The 16,027-nt window shown below is 39.6% G+C and overlaps 14 non-coding genes across 14 annotated transcripts; all 14 read left to right on the forward strand.

The window, feature by feature from the left end:
- Positions 1-783: 783 nt before the first annotated feature.
- On the forward strand, positions 784-855 carry TRNAP-UGG (transfer RNA proline (anticodon UGG)). Its single transcript has one exon. It is a non-coding gene; the product is annotated as a tRNA-Pro (tRNA).
- An 819-nt stretch (positions 856-1,674) lies between these two features.
- TRNAP-UGG (transfer RNA proline (anticodon UGG)) lies at positions 1,675-1,746 on the forward strand. Its single transcript has one exon. It is a non-coding gene; the product is annotated as a tRNA-Pro (tRNA).
- An 819-nt stretch (positions 1,747-2,565) lies between these two features.
- TRNAP-UGG (transfer RNA proline (anticodon UGG)) lies at positions 2,566-2,637 on the forward strand. The gene has a single exon. It is a non-coding gene; the product is annotated as a tRNA-Pro (tRNA).
- Positions 2,638-3,456: 819 nt separating this feature from the next.
- Positions 3,457-3,528, forward strand: TRNAP-UGG (transfer RNA proline (anticodon UGG)). Its single transcript has one exon. It is a non-coding gene; the product is annotated as a tRNA-Pro (tRNA).
- An 819-nt stretch (positions 3,529-4,347) lies between these two features.
- On the forward strand, positions 4,348-4,419 carry TRNAP-UGG (transfer RNA proline (anticodon UGG)). The gene has a single exon. It is a non-coding gene; the product is annotated as a tRNA-Pro (tRNA).
- Positions 4,420-5,238: 819 nt separating this feature from the next.
- On the forward strand, positions 5,239-5,310 carry TRNAP-UGG (transfer RNA proline (anticodon UGG)). Its single transcript has one exon. It is a non-coding gene; the product is annotated as a tRNA-Pro (tRNA).
- Positions 5,311-6,129: 819 nt separating this feature from the next.
- Positions 6,130-6,201, forward strand: TRNAP-UGG (transfer RNA proline (anticodon UGG)). The gene has a single exon. It is a non-coding gene; the product is annotated as a tRNA-Pro (tRNA).
- An 819-nt stretch (positions 6,202-7,020) lies between these two features.
- On the forward strand, positions 7,021-7,092 carry TRNAP-UGG (transfer RNA proline (anticodon UGG)). Its single transcript has one exon. It is a non-coding gene; the product is annotated as a tRNA-Pro (tRNA).
- An 818-nt stretch (positions 7,093-7,910) lies between these two features.
- Positions 7,911-7,982, forward strand: TRNAP-UGG (transfer RNA proline (anticodon UGG)). Its single transcript has one exon. It is a non-coding gene; the product is annotated as a tRNA-Pro (tRNA).
- An 819-nt stretch (positions 7,983-8,801) lies between these two features.
- TRNAP-UGG (transfer RNA proline (anticodon UGG)) lies at positions 8,802-8,873 on the forward strand. The gene has a single exon. It is a non-coding gene; the product is annotated as a tRNA-Pro (tRNA).
- Positions 8,874-12,900: 4,027 nt separating this feature from the next.
- On the forward strand, positions 12,901-12,972 carry TRNAP-UGG (transfer RNA proline (anticodon UGG)). Its single transcript has one exon. It is a non-coding gene; the product is annotated as a tRNA-Pro (tRNA).
- An 817-nt stretch (positions 12,973-13,789) lies between these two features.
- Positions 13,790-13,861, forward strand: TRNAP-UGG (transfer RNA proline (anticodon UGG)). Its single transcript has one exon. It is a non-coding gene; the product is annotated as a tRNA-Pro (tRNA).
- An 819-nt stretch (positions 13,862-14,680) lies between these two features.
- TRNAP-CGG (transfer RNA proline (anticodon CGG)) lies at positions 14,681-14,752 on the forward strand. The gene has a single exon. It is a non-coding gene; the product is annotated as a tRNA-Pro (tRNA).
- Positions 14,753-15,571: 819 nt separating this feature from the next.
- Positions 15,572-15,643, forward strand: TRNAP-CGG (transfer RNA proline (anticodon CGG)). Its single transcript has one exon. It is a non-coding gene; the product is annotated as a tRNA-Pro (tRNA).
- Positions 15,644-16,027: the final 384 nt, after the last annotated feature.

The raw sequence follows: 16,027 nt of genomic DNA on the forward strand, positions 1-16,027 counted from the left end.
AAGTAAATTTTGAAATGGCCCTGGCTTTGATCTTCACAACTTTTGCTGCACAGCATGCTGAGGTATGGGCAATCAATGCTTTCAATGACATAGCGTAGGGACTCCTTCGATCACCCATAAATTAGCAATTGCCTTTATATCATGATAATAACTTGACACCAATGAGGAAAGCATGATTAGAATCAAAATCGGTGTAAATTAAGCAATTCAAGAAATCGCATAATTGAAAGGGTTTTTGCCTGACTCAATCTGGGCAAATTCTTGACTCATTATCCTATTCTCTCTCAGTTTACTATTCAAAGTCATGCTGCTTTTTACATGAAGCCTCGAATACAAGTTCTCGTATGTATGCGTTGTGTGCACAGAAAGATAGCTTGTTGGTCTTAGGGTATGGTTCTCGCTTTGGATGCAAGAAGTTCCGGATTCTAAGCCCGGTAGTTTTATTTTTCTGGGATGAAGAGACAATCATAAGGACAATACGCGGAGACTTTTGCGACCTCATTTTTATTCATCTCAAGAGTGTTAGAGTGTGTGGTGAGTAAAGTTAGAAATCTCATTAAATATTGGTTCCCATTTCATTATTTTTGTTATAGCAAAGTGATTTTGCTTTTCGTACAAGTCTATGACCATGCATTTTCAAGCAACATCTTGTATTAAGAACACTTTCAAAACTTATTTGTGACAAAAATGTTCATCATCTCTTAGCAAAGTTACATCTCATGAGATATTCGAAGTGTTGATTGAACCTCATTTTTATACATAATTTAGTGGTTGCAGACGAGTGGCTCGTTGGTCTAGGGGTATGATTCTCGCTTTGGGTGCGAGAGGTCCCGGGTTCAAATCCCGGACGAGCCCAATCACCATTTTCTTGGGGAATGGTCGACAAAGACCAAGTCAATTTTGAAATGGCCCTGGCTTTGATCTTCACAACTTTTGCTGCACAGCATGCTGAGGTATGGGCAATCAATGCTTTCAATGACATAGCGTAGGGACTCCTTCGATCACCCATAAAATAGCAATTGCATTTATATCATTATAATCACTTGACACCAATGAGGAAAGCATGATAAGAATCAAAATTGGTGTAAATTAAGCAATTCAAGAAATCGCATAATTGAAAGGGTTTTTGCCTGACTCAATCTGGGCAATTTCTTGACTCATTATCCTATTCTCTCTCAGTTTACTATTCAAAGTCATGCTGCTTTTTACATGAAGCCTCGAATACAAGTTCTCGTATGTATGCGTTGTGTGCACAGAAAGATAGCTTGTTGGTCTAGGGGTATGGTTCTCGCTTTGGATGCAAGAAGTTCCGGATTCTAAGCCCGGTAGTTTTATTTTTCTGGGATGAAGAGACAATCATAACGACAATACGCGGAGACTTTTGCGACCTCATTTTTATTCATCTCAAGAGTGTTAGAGTGTGTGGTGAGTAAAGTTAGAAATCTCATTAAATATTGGTTCCCATTTCATTATTTTTGTTATAGCAAAGTGATTTTGCTTTTCGTACAAGTCTATGACCATGCATTTTCAAGCAACATCTTGTATTAAGAACACTTTCAAAGCTTATTTGTGACAAAAATGTTCATGATCTCTTAGCAAAGTTACATCTCATGAGATATTCGAAGTGTTGATTGAACCTCATTTTTATACATAATTCAGTGGTTGCAGACGAGTGGCTCGTTGGTCTAGGGGTATGATTCTCGCTTTGGGTGCGAGAGGTCCCGGGTTCAAATCCCGGACGAGCCCAATCACCATTTTCTTGGGGAATGGTCGACAAAGACCAAGTCAATTTTGAAATGGCCCTGGCTTTGATCTTCACAACTTTTGCTGCACAGCATGCTGAGGTATGGGCAATCAATGCTTTCAATGACATAGCGTAGGGACTCCTTCGATCACCCATAAATTAGCAATTGCCTTTATATCATGATAATAACTTGACACCAATGAGGAAAGCATGATTAGAATCAAAATCGGTGTAAATTAAGCAATTCAAGAAATCGCATAATTGAAAGGGTTTTTGCCTGACTCAATCTGGGCAAATTCTTGACTCATTATCCTATTCTCTCTCAGTTTACTATTCAAAGTCATGCTGCTTTTTACATGAAGCCTCGAATACAAGTTCTCGTATGTATGCGTTGTGTGCACAGAAAGATAGCTTGTTGGTCTTAGGGTATGGTTCTCGCTTTGGATGCAAGAAGTTCCGGATTCTAAGCCCGGTAGTTTTATTTTTCTGGGATGAAGAGACAATCATAACGACAATACGCGGAGACTTTTGCGACCTCATTTTTATTCATCTCAAGAGTGTTAGAGTGTGTGGTGAGTAAAGTTAGAAATCTCATTAAATATTGGTTCCCATTTCATTATTTTTGTTATAGCAAAGTGATTTTGCTTTTCGTACAAGTCTATGACCATGCATTTTCAAGCAACATCTTGTATTAAGAACACTTTCAAAGCTTATTTGTGACAAAAATGTTCATGATCTCTTAGCAAAGTTACATCTCATGAGATATTCGAAGTGTTGATTGAACCTCATTTTTATACATAATTCAGTGGTTGCAGACGAGTGGCTCGTTGGTCTAGGGGTATGATTCTCGCTTTGGGTGCGAGAGGTCCCGGGTTCAAATCCCGGACGAGCCCAATCACCATTTTCTTGGGGAATGGTCGACAAAGACCAAGTCAATTTTGAAATGGCCCTGGCTTTGATCTTCACAACTTTTGCTGCACAGCATGCTGAGGTATGGGCAATCAATGCTTTCAATGACATAGCGTAGGGACTCCTTCGATCACCCATAAATTAGCAATTGCCTTTATATCATGATAATAACTTGACACCAATGAGGAAAGCATGATTAGAATCAAAATCGGTGTAAATTAAGCAATTCAAGAAATCGCATAATTGAAAGGGTTTTTGCCTGACTCAATCTGGGCAAATTCTTGACTCATTATCCTATTCTCTCTCAGTTTACTATTCAAAGTCATGCTGCTTTTTACATGAAGCCTCGAATACAAGTTCTCGTATGTATGCGTTGTGTGCACAGAAAGATAGCTTGTTGGTCTTAGGGTATGGTTCTCGCTTTGGATGCAAGAAGTTCCGGATTCTAAGCCCGGTAGTTTTATTTTTCTGGGATGAAGAGACAATCATAAGGACAATACGCGGAGACTTTTGCGACCTCATTTTTATTCATCTCAAGAGTGTTAGAGTGTGTGGTGAGTAAAGTTAGAAATCTCATTAAATATTGGTTCCCATTTCATTATTTTTGTTATAGCAAAGTGATTTTGCTTTTCGTACAAGTCTATGACCATGCATTTTCAAGCAACATCTTGTATTAAGAACACTTTCAAAACTTATTTGTGACAAAAATGTTCATCATCTCTTAGCAAAGTTACATCTCATGAGATATTCGAAGTGTTGATTGAACCTCATTTTTATACATAATTTAGTGGTTGCAGACGAGTGGCTCGTTGGTCTAGGGGTATGATTCTCGTTTTGGGTGCGAGAGGTCCCGGGTTCAAATCCCGGACGAGCCCAATCACCATTTTCTTGGGGAATGGTCGACAAAGACCAAGTCAATTTTGAAATGGCCCTGGCTTTGATCTTCACAACTTTTGCTGCACAGCATGCTGAGGTATGGGCAATCAATGCTTTCAATGACATAGCGTAGGGACTCCTTCGATCACCCATAAAATAGCAATTGCATTTATATCATTATAATCACTTGACACCAATGAGTAAAGCATGATAAGAATCAAAATTGGTGTAAATTAAGCAATTCAAGAAATCGCATAATTGAAAGGGTTTTTGCCTAACTCAATCTGGGCAATTTCTTGACTCATTATCCTATTCTCTCTCAGTTTACTATTCAAAGTCATGCTGCTTTTTACATGAAGCCTCGAATACAAGTTCTCGTATGTATGCGTTGTGTGCACAGAAAGATAGCTTGTTGGTCTAGGGGTATGGTTCTCGCTTTGGATGCAAGAAGTTCCGGATTCTAAGCCCGGTAGTTTTATTTTTCTGGGATGAAGAGACAATCATAACGACAATACGCGGAGACTTTTGCGACCTCATTTTTATTCATCTCAAGAGTGTTAGAGTGTGTGGTGAGTAAAGTTAGAAATCTCATTAAATATTGGTTCCCATTTCATTATTTTTGTTATAGCAAAGTGATTTTGCTTTTCGTACAAGTCTATGACCATGCATTTTCAAGCAACATCTTGTATTAAGAACACTTTCAAAGCTTATTTGTGACAAAAATGTTCATGATCTCTTAGCAAAGTTACATCTCATGAGATTATCGAAGTGTTGATTGAACCTCATTTTTATACATAATCCAGTGGTTGGAGACGAGTGGTTCGTTAGTCTAGGGGTATTATTCTCGCTTTGGGTGCGAGAGGTCCCGGGTTCAAATCCCGGACGAGCCCAATCACCATTTTCTTGGGGAATGGTCGACAAAGACCAAGTAAATTTTGAAATGGCCCTGGCTTTGATCTTCACAACTTTTGCTGCACAGCATGCTGAGGTATGGGCAATCAATGCTTTCAATGACATAGCGTAGGGACTCCTTCGATCACCCATAAATTAGCAATTGCCTTTATATCATGATAATAACTTGACACCAATGAGGAAAGCATGATTAGAATCAAAATCGGTGTAAATTAAGCAATTCAAGAAATCGCATAATTGAAAGGGTTTTTGCCTGACTCAATCTGGGCAAATTCTTGACTCATTATCCTATTCTCTCTCAGTTTACTATTCAAAGTCATGCTGCTTTTTACATGAAGCCTCGAATACAAGTTCTCGTATGTATGCGTTGTGTGCACAGAAAGATAGCTTGTTGGTCTTAGGGTATGGTTCTCGCTTTGGATGCAAGAAGTTCCGGATTCTAAGCCCGGTAGTTTTATTTTTCTGGGATGAAGAGACAATCATAAGGACAATACGCGGAGACTTTTGCGACCTCATTTTTATTCATCTCAAGAGTGTTAGAGTGTGTGGTGAGTAAAGTTAGAAATCTCATTAAATATTGGTTCCCATTTCATTATTTTTGTTATAGCAAAGTGATTTTGCTTTTCGTACAAGTCTATGACCATGCATTTTCAAGCAACATCTTGTATTAAGAACACTTTCAAAACTTATTTGTGACAAAAATGTTCATCATCTCTTAGCAAAGTTACATCTCATGAGATATTCGAAGTGTTGATTGAACCTCATTTTTATACATAATTTAGTGGTTGCAGACGAGTGGCTCGTTGGTCTAGGGGTATGATTCTCGCTTTGGGTGCGAGAGGTCCCGGGTTCAAATCCCGGACGAGCCCAATCACCATTTTCTTGGGGAATGGTCGACAAAGACCAAGTCAATTTTGAAATGGCCCTGGCTTTGATCTTCACAACTTTTGCTGCACAGCATGCTGAGGTATGGGCAATCAATGCTTTCAATGACATAGCGTAGGGACTCCTTCGATCACCCATAAAATAGCAATTGCATTTATATCATTATAATCACTTGACACCAATGAGGAAAGCATGATAAGAATCAAAATTGGTGTAAATTAAGCAATTCAAGAAATCGCATAATTGAAAGGGTTTTTGCCTGACTCAATCTGGGCAATTTCTTGACTCATTATCCTATTCTCTCTCAGTTTACTATTCAAAGTCATGCTGCTTTTTACATGAAGCCTCGAATACAAGTTCTCGTATGTATGCGTTGTGTGCACAGAAAGATAGCTTGTTGGTCTAGGGGTATGGTTCTCGCTTTGGATGCAAGAAGTTCCGGATTCTAAGCCCGGTAGTTTTATTTTTCTGGGATGAAGAGACAATCATAACGACAATACGCGGAGACTTTTGCGACCTCATTTTTATTCATCTCAAGAGTGTTAGAGTGTGTGGTGAGTAAAGTTAGAAATCTCATTAAATATTGGTTCCCATTTCATTATTTTTGTTATAGCAAAGTGATTTTGCTTTTCGTACAAGTCTATGACCATGCATTTTCAAGCAACATCTTGTATTAAGAACACTTTCAAAGCTTATTTGTGACAAAAATGTTCATGATCTCTTAGCAAAGTTACATCTCATGAGATATTCGAAGTGTTGATTGAACCTCATTTTTATACATAATTCAGTGGTTGCAGACGAGTGGCTCGTTGGTCTAGGGGTATGATTCTCGCTTTGGGTGCGAGAGGTCCCGGGTTCAAATCCCGGACGAGCCCAATCACCATTTTCTTGGGGAATGGTCGACAAAGACCAAGTCAATTTTGAAATGGCCCTGGCTTTGATCTTCACAACTTTTGCTGCACAGCATGCTGAGGTATGGGCAATCAATGCTTTCAATGACATAGCGTAGGGACTCCTTCGATCACCCATAAAATAGCAATTGCATATATATCATTATAATCACTTGACACCAATGAGGAAAGCATGATAAGAATCAAAATTGGTGTAAATTAAGCAATTCAAGAAATCGCATAATTGAAAGGGTTTTTGCCTGACTCAATCTGGGCAATTTCTTGACTCATTATCCTATTCTCTCTCAGTTTACTATTCAAAGTCATGCTGCTTTTTACATGAAGCCTCGAATACAAGTTCTCGTATGTATGCGTTGTGTGCACAGAAAGATAGCTTGTTGGTCTAGGGGTATGGTTCTCGCTTTGGATGCAAGAAGTTCCGGATTCTAAGCCCGGTAGTTTTATTTTTCTGGGATGAAGAGACAATCATAACGACAATACGCGGAGACTTTTGCGACCTCATTTTTATTCATCTCAAGAGTGTTAGAGTGTGTGGTGAGTAAAGTTAGAAATCTCATTAAATATTGGTTCCCATTTCATTATTTTTGTTATAGCAAAGTGATTTTGCTTTTCGTACAAGTCTATGACCATGCATTTTCAAGCAACATCTTGTATTAAGAACACTTTCAAAGCTTATTTGTGACAAAAATGTTCATGATCTCTTAGCAAAGTTACATCTCATGAGATATTCGAAGTGTTGATTGTACCTCATTTTTATACATAATTCAGTGGTTGCAGACGAGTGGCTCGTTGGTCTAGGGGTATGATTCTCGCTTTGGGTGCGAGATGTCCCGGGTTCAAATCCCGGACGAGCCCAATCACCATTTTCTTGGGGAATGATCGACAAAGACCAAGTCATTTTGAAATGGCCCTGGCTTTGATCTTCACAACTTTTGCTGCACAGCATGCTGAGGTATGGGCAATCAATGCTTTCAATGACATAGCGTAGGGACTCCTTCGATCACCCATAAAATAGCAATTGCATTTATATCATTATAATCACTTGACACCAATGAGGAAAGCATGATAAGAATCAAAATTGGTGTAAATTAAGCAATTCAAGAAATCGCATAATTGAAAGGGTTTTTGCCTGACTCAATCTGGGCAATTTCTTGACTCATTATCCTATTCTCTCTCAGTTTACTATTCAAAGTCATGCTGCTTTTTACATGAAGCCTCGAATACAAGTTCTCGTATGTATGCGTTGTGTGCACAGAAAGATAGCTTGTTGGTCTAGGGGTATGGTTCTCGCTTTGGATGCAAGAAGTTCCGGATTCTAAGCCCGGTAGTTTTATTTTTCTGGGATGAAGAGACAATCATAACGACAATACGCGGAGACTTTTGCGACCTCATTTTTATTCATCTCAAGAGTGTTAGAGTGTGTGGTGAGTAAAGTTAGAAATCTCATTAAATATTGGTTCCCATTTCATTATTTTTGTTATAGCAAAGTGATTTTGCTTTTCGTACAAGTCTATGACCATGCATTTTCAAGCAACATCTTGTATTAAGAACACTTTCAAAACTTATTTGTGACAAAAATGTTCATCATCTCTTAGCAAAGTTACATCTCATGAGATATTCGAAGTGTTGATTGAACCTCATTTTTATACATAATTTAGTGGTTGCAGACGAGTGGCTCGTTGGTCTAGGGGTATGATTCTCGCTTTGGGTGCGAGAGGTCCCGGGTTCAAATCCCGGACGAGCCCAATCACCATTTTCTTGGGGAATGGTCGACAAAGACCAAGTCAATTTTGAAATGGCCCTGGCTTTGATCTTCACAACTTTTGCTGCACAGCATGCTGAGGTATGGGCAATCAATGCTTTCAATGACATAGCGTAGGGACTCCTTCGATCACCCATAAAATAGCAATTGCATTTATATCATTATAATCACTTGACACCAATGAGGAAAGCATGATAAGAATCAAAATTGGTGTAAATTAAGCAATTCAAGAAATCGCATAATTGAAAGGGTTTTTGCCTGACTCAATCTGGGCAATTTCTTGACTCATTATCCTATTCTCTCTCAGTTTACTATTCAAAGTCATGCTGCTTTTTACATGAAGCCTCGAATACAAGTTCTCGTATGTATGCGTTGTGTGCACAGAAAGATAGCTTGTTGGTCTAGGGGTATGGTTCTCGCTTTGGATGCAAGAAGTTCCGGATTCTAAGCCCGGTAGTTTTATTTTTCTGGGATGAAGAGACAATCATAACGACAATACGCGGAGACTTTTGCGACCTCATTTTTATTCATCTCAAGAGTGTTAGAGTGTGTGGTGAGTAAAGTTAGAAATCTCATTAAATATTGGTTCCCATTTCATTATTTTTGTTATAGCAAAGTGATTTTGCTTTTCGTACAAGTCTATGACCATGCATTTTCAAGCAACATCTTGTATTAAGAACACTTTCAAAGCTTATTTGTGACAAAAATGTTCATGATCTCTTAGCAAAGTTACATCTCATGAGATATTCGAAGTGTTGATTGAACCTCATTTTTATACATAATTCAGTGGTTGCAGACGAGTGGCTCGTTGGTCTAGGGGTATGATTCTCGCTTTGGGTGCGAGAGGTCCCGGGTTCAAATCCCGGACGAGCCCAATCACCATTTTCTTGGGGAATGATCGACAAAGACCAAGTCATTTTGAAATGGCCCTGGCTTTGATCTTCACAACTTTTGCTGCACAGCATGCTGAGGTATGGGCAATCAATGCTTTCAATGACATAGCGTAGGGACTCCTTCGATCACCCATAAAATAGCAATTGCATTTATATCATTATAATCACTTGACACCAATGAGGAAAGCATGATAAGAATCAAAATTGGTGTAAATTAAGCAATTCAAGAAATCGCATAATTGAAAGGGTTTTTGCCTGACTCAATCTGGGCAATTTCTTGACTCATTATCCTATTCTCTCTCAGTTTACTATTCAAAGTCATGCTGCTTTTTACATGAAGCCTCGAATACAAGTTCTCGTATGTATGCGTTGTGTGCACAGAAAGATAGCTTGTTGGTCTAGGGGTATGGTTCTCGCTTTGGATGCAAGAAGTTCCGGATTCTAAGCCCGGTAGTTTTATTTTTCTGGGATGAAGAGACAATCATAAGGACAATACGCGGAGACTTTTGCGACCTCATTTTTATTCATCTCAAGAGTGTTAGAGTGTGTGGTGAGTAAAGTTAGAAATCTCATTAAATATTGGTTCCCATTTCATTGTTTTTGTTATAGCAAAGTGATTTTGCTTTTCGTACAAGTCTATGACCATGCATTTTCAAGCAACATCTTGTATTAAGAACACTTTCAAAACTTATTTGTGACAAAAATGTTCATCATCTCTTAGCAAAGTTACATCTCATGAGATAATCGAAGTGTTGATTGAACCTCATTTTTATACATAATTTAGTGGTTGCAGACGAGTGGCTCGTTGGTCTAGGGCAGTGGTTCTTAACCTGGGTTCGATCGAACCCCAGGGGTTCGGTGACTCGATCTCAGGGGTTCGGCAGAGCCCCCGCCATGGAGGTCCGGACACACTTGAATTATTGTGTAAATTTGTGATGACACACACGGCCCGCTTGGCCATCACTGGCTGCAGATGATCATGCTACACTGCTTGGCCAATCAGCGCTGCGGGGAATTTAGTGCGTACTCAGTAGTCAACGTGTGACTGTTGTTGTCGTACGTCGTGTGATTTCTTTAATATTTTATCCATACTAACTATGTCGGGCAAAAGAAGAAAGTGGTCGGACGAATATGTACAACATGGATTCTCATGTATCACGGAACGTGATGGGAGTGAGCGTCCTATCTGCATGATTTGCAACGCCAAGTTGAGCAACTCTAGTCTTGCACCGGCAAAACTAAAGGAACACTTCTTGAAGCTGCATGGAGACGGGGAATACAAGAACACAACACTTGCTGAATTCAGGGTGAAGAAAGCCAGATTCGATGAAAGGGCCACTCTGCCTGCTCTTGGATTTGTACCTGTTAACAAACCGATCCTGACAGCATCGTACGAAGTTGCTTACCTGATCGCAAAGCAGGGCAAGCCACACACCATTGGTGAAACACTTGTGAAACCAGCTGCATTAAAGATGGCGAATCTGATACTCGGAACAGCGGCCGAAGGTAAATTATCCCAAATTCCCCTTTCAAATGACACCGTCAGTGACAGAATAGAAGACATGAGTAAAGACATCTTGGCTCAAGTAGTCGCGGATCTGATTTAAAGCCCGGCAAAATTCAGCCTTCAACTCGACGAAACCACAGACGTTTCTGATCTAAGCCAGCTTGCTGTTTTTGTACGCTATGTGAAAGACGACATGATAAAAGAAGAGTTTTTATTTTGTAAGCCTCTTACAACAACAACGAAGGCAGCCGATGTGAAGAAGCTTGTGGATGACTTCTTCAGAGACAACAATCTTTCATGGGATATGGTTTCTGCAGTTTGTACGGACGGAGCTCCAGTCATGCTGGGAAGAAAGTCTGGTTTTGGTGCGCTAGTAAAGGCCAATGCACCACACATCATTGTGACGCATTGTATTCTGCACAGGCATGCGTTGGCAACAAAAACCTTACCTCCAAAAATGGCAGAAGTATTAAAAACTGTGGTGGAATGTGTGAACTATGTGCGAAAAAGTGCTCTGAGGCACCGCATCTTCAGTGAGCTGTGTAAAGAAATGGGCTCTGAATTTGAGGTACTTCTGCTCCATTCTAATATTCGGTGGTTATCCCGGGGACAGGTGCTGAATCGTGTTTTTGCCATGCGTGTGGAATTAGCCCTGTTTTTGCAAGAGCACCAACACTGCCATGCAGATTGCTTCAAAAATCCTGAGTTCATTCTCATTTTAGCGTACATGGCTGATATATTCGCAGCTCTCAATCATCTCAATCAGCAGATGCAGGGTGGTGGAGTCAATATCATGGAAGCGGAAGAACACCTGAAGGCTTTTCAAAAAAAGCTACCGTTATGGAAACGACGAACAGAGAACAATAACTTCGCAAACTTCCCGCTTCTGGACGACTGTGCAAGTAAGATCGAAGATGTGTCTGGAATCGGAGATATTTCTGTATCCACGGAACTGAAGCAAACAATTGCCACGCACTTAGATGAGCTTGCAAAGTCTCTCGACGGATATTTCCCTACAAGAGAGTCATATCCAGCATGGGTGAGACAGCCGTTCACGTTTGCTGTTGAAACAACAGATGTCAATGATGAATTCCTCGACGAAATCATTGAAATTCAGCAGAGCCAGGTTCAACAGCAACTCTTCAGAACAACAACGCTCTCAACGTTTTGGTGTCGACAAATGAACAAGTATCCAGTTATTGCTAAGAAAGCCCTGGATTTTTTTTATACCATTTGTTACAACATATCTTTGTGAGCAATCCTTTTCGAGGATGCTGGACATAAAAACGAAGAAAAGGAACAGACTTTGCTGTGAAAATGACATGAGAGTGGCACTTGCCAAGGTGAAGCCACGCATATCTGAACTGATCTCTCAAAGGCAACAGCAGAAGTCACATTGATTTCCAGGTATGTAATTTGTTGTGAGTTTATGCATTGTGTTGGTTTTATTATTTGAACAAGGTAATGTTCATGCACGGCTCATTTTGTGTACCAGTAAAAAACATATCTATGTCTTGAATTTGAAAAAAATCACATTTTATTTTTCACTAAAGAGGGGTTCAGTGAATGCGCATATGAAACTGGTGGGGTTCGGTACCTCCAACAAGGTTAAGAACCACTGGTCTAGGGGTATGATTCTCGCTTTGGGTGCGAGAGGTCCCGGGTTCAAATCCCGGACGAGCCCAATCACCATTTTCTTGGGGAATGGTCGACAAAGACCACAATTCAATTTTGAAATGGCCCTGGCTTTGATCTTCACAACTTTTGCTGCACAGCATGCTGAGGTATGGGCAATCAATGCTTTCAATGACATAGCGTAGGGACTCCTTCGATAACCCATAAATTAGCAATTGCCTTTATATCATTATAATCACTTGACACCAATGAGGAAAGCATGATAAGAATCAAAATTGGTGTAAATTAAGCAATTCAAGAAATCGCATAATTGAAAGGGTTTTTGCCTGACTCAATCTGGGCAAATTCTTGACTCATCCTATTCTCTGTCAGTTTACTATTCAAAGTCATGCTGCTTTTTACATGAAGCCTCGAATACAAGTTCTCGTATGTATGCGTTGTGTGCACAGAAAGATAGCTTGTTGGTCTAGGGGTATGGTTCTCGCTTTGGATGCAAGAAGTTCCGGATTCTAAGCCCGGTAGTTTTATTTTTCTGGGATGAAGAGACAATCATAAGGACAATACGCGGAGACTTTTGCGACCTCATTTTTATTCATCTCAAGAGTGTTAGAGTGTGTGGTGAGTAAAGTTAGAAATGTCATTAAATATTGGTTCCCATTTCATTATTTTTGTTATAGCAAAGTGATTTTGCTTTTCGTACAAGTCTATAACATGCATTTTCAATCAACATCTTGTATTAAGAACACTTTCAAAGCTTATTTGTGACAAAAATGTTCATCATCTCTTAGCAAAGTTACATCTCATGAGATTATCGAAGTGTTGATTGAACCTCATTTTTATACATAATTCAGTGGTTGGAGACAAGTGGCTCGTTGGCCTAGGGGTATGATTCTCGCTTTGGGTGCGAGAGGTCCCGGGTTCAAATCCCAGACGAGCCCAATCACCATTTTCTTGGGGAATGGTCGACAAAGACCACAATTCAATTTTGAAATGGCCCTGGCTTTGATCTTCACAACTTTTGCTGCACAGCATGCTGAGGTATGGGCAATCAATGCTTTCAATGACATAGCGTAGGGACTCCTTCGATAACCCATAAATTAGCAATTGCCTTTATATCATTATAATCACTTGACACCAATGAGGAAAGCATGATAAGAATCAAAATTGGTGTAAATTAAGCAATTCAAGAAATCGCATAATTGAAAGGGTTTTTGCCTGACTCAATCTGGGCAAATTCTTGACTCATCCTATTCTCTGTCAGTTTACTATTCAAAGTCATGCTGCTTTTTACATGAAGCCTCGAATACAAGTTCTCGTATGTATGCGTTGTGTGCACAGAAAGATAGCTTGTTGGTCTAGGGGTATGGTTCTCGCTTTGGATGCAAGAAGTTCCGGATTCTAAGCCCGGTAGTTTTATTTTTCTGGGATGAAGAGACAATCATAAGGACAATACGCGGAGACTTTTGCGACCTCATTTTTATTCATCTCAAGAGTGTTAGAGTGTGTGGTGAGTAAAGTTAGAAATGTCATTAAATATTGGTTCCCATTTCATTATTTTTGTTATAGCAAAGTGATTTTGCTTTTCGTACAAGTCTATAACATGCATTTTCAATCAACATCTTGTATTAAGAACACTTTCAAAGCTTATTTGTGACAAAAATGTTCATCATCTCTTAGCAAAGTTACATCTCATGAGATTATCGAAGTGTTGATTGAACCTCATTTTTATACATAATTCAGTGGTTGGAGACGCGTGGCTCGTTGGTCTAGGGGTATGATTCTCGCTTTGGGTGCGAGAGGTCCCGGGTTCAAATCCCGGACGAGCCCAATCACCATTTTCTTGGGGAATGGTCGACAAAGACCACAATTCAATTTTGAAATGGCCCTGGCTTTGATCTTCAAAACTTTTGCTGCACAGCATGCTGAGGTATGGGCAATCGATGCTATCAATGACATAGCGTAGGGACTCCTTCGATCACCCATAAATTAGCAATTGCCTTTATATCATGATAATAACTTGACACCAATGAGGAAAGCATGATTAGAATCAAAATCGGTGTAAATTAAGCAATTCAAGAAATCGCATAATTGAAAGGGTTTTTGCCTGACTCAATCTGGGCAAATTCTTGACTCATCCTATTCTCTGTCAGTTTACTATTCAAAGTCATGCTGCTTTTTACATGAAGCCTCGAATACAAGTTCTCGTATGTATGCGTTGTGTGCACAGAAAGATAGCGTGTTGGTCTAAGGGTATGGTTCTCGCTTTGGATGCATGAAGTTCCGGATTCTAAGCCCGGTAGTTTTATTTTTCTGGGATGAGTAGACAATCATAAGGACAATACGCGAAGACTTTTGCGACCTGAGTTTTATTCATCTCAATAGAGTGTTAGAGTGTGTGCTTAGTAAAGTTAGAATGTCATTCATTATCGGTTCCCATTTCATTGTTTTTGTCATAGCAAAGTGATTTTACTTTTCGTACAAGTCTATGACCATGCATTTTCAAGCAACATCTTGTATTAAGAACACTTTCAAAACTTATTTGTGACAAAAATGTTCATAATCTCTTAGCAAAGTTACATCTCATGAGATAATACAGGTGTTGATTGAACCTCATTTTTATACATAATTCAGTGGTCAGAGACGAGTGGCTCGTTGGTCTAGGGGTATGATTCTCGCTTCGGGTGCGAGAGGTCCCGGGTCCAAATCCCGGACGAGCCCAATCACCATTTTCTTGGGGAATGGTCGACAAAGACCACAATTCAATTTTGAAATGGCCCTGGCTTTGATCTTCAAAACTTTTGCTGCACAGCATGCTGAGGTATGGGCAATCGATGCTATCAATGACATAGCGTAGGGACTCCTTCGATCACCCATAAATTAGCAATTGCCTTTATATCATGATAATAACTTGACACCAATGAGGAAAGCATGATTAGAATCAAAATCGGTGTAAATTAAGCAATTCAAGAAATCGCATAATTGAAAGGGTTTTTGCCTGACTCAATCTGGGCAAATTCTTGACTCATCCTATTCTCTGTCAGTTTACTATTCAAAGTCATGCTGCTTTTTACATAAAGCCTCGAATACAAGTTCTCGTATGTATGCGTTGTGTGCACAGAAAGATAGCGTGTTGGTCTAAGGGTATGGTTCTCGCTTTGGATGCATGAAGTTCCGGATTCTAAGCCCGGTAGTTTTATTTTTCTGGGATGAGTAGACAATCATAAGGACAATACGCGAAGACTTTTGCGACCTGAGTTTTATTCATCTCAATAGAGTGTTAGAGTGTGTGCTTAGTAAAGTTAGAATGTCATTCATTATCGGTTCCCATTTCATTGTTTTTGTTATACCAAAGTGATTTTACTTTTCGTACAAGTCTATGACCATGCATTTTCAAGCAACATCTTGTATTAAGAACACTTTCAAAACTTATTTGTGACAAAAATGTTCATAATCTCTTAGCAAAGTTACATCTCATGAGATAATACAGGTGTTGATAGAACCTCATTTTTATACATAATTCAGTGGTCAGAGACGAGTGGCTCGTTGGTCTAGGGGTATGATTCTCGCTTCGGGTGCGAGAGGTCCCGGGTTCAAATCCCGGACGAGCCCAATCACCATTTTCTTGGGGAATGGTCGACAAAGACCACAAGTCAATTTTGAAATGGCCCTGGTTTTGATCTTCACAACTTTTGCTGCACAGCATGCTGAGGTATGGGCAATCAATGCTATCAATGACATAGCGTAGGGACTCCTTCGATCACCCACAAATTAGCAATTGCCTTTATATCATGATAATAACTTGACACCAATGAGGAAAGCATGATTAGAATCAAAATCGGTGTAAATTAAGCAATTCAAGAAATCGCGTAATTGAAAAGGTTTTTGCCTGACTCAATCTGGGCAAATTCTTGACTCATTATCGTATTCTCTCTCAGTTTACTATTCAAAAGTCATGCTGCTTTTTGCATGAAGCCTCGAATACAAGTTCTCATA

This window comes from Petromyzon marinus, chromosome 35, assembly GCF_048934315.1.
Source record: "Petromyzon marinus isolate PM22_M1 ecotype Great Lakes invasive population chromosome 35, UKy_Petmar_22M1.pri1.0, whole genome shotgun sequence".
NCBI classification, from domain to species: Eukaryota; Metazoa; Chordata; class Hyperoartia; order Petromyzontiformes; family Petromyzontidae; genus Petromyzon; species Petromyzon marinus.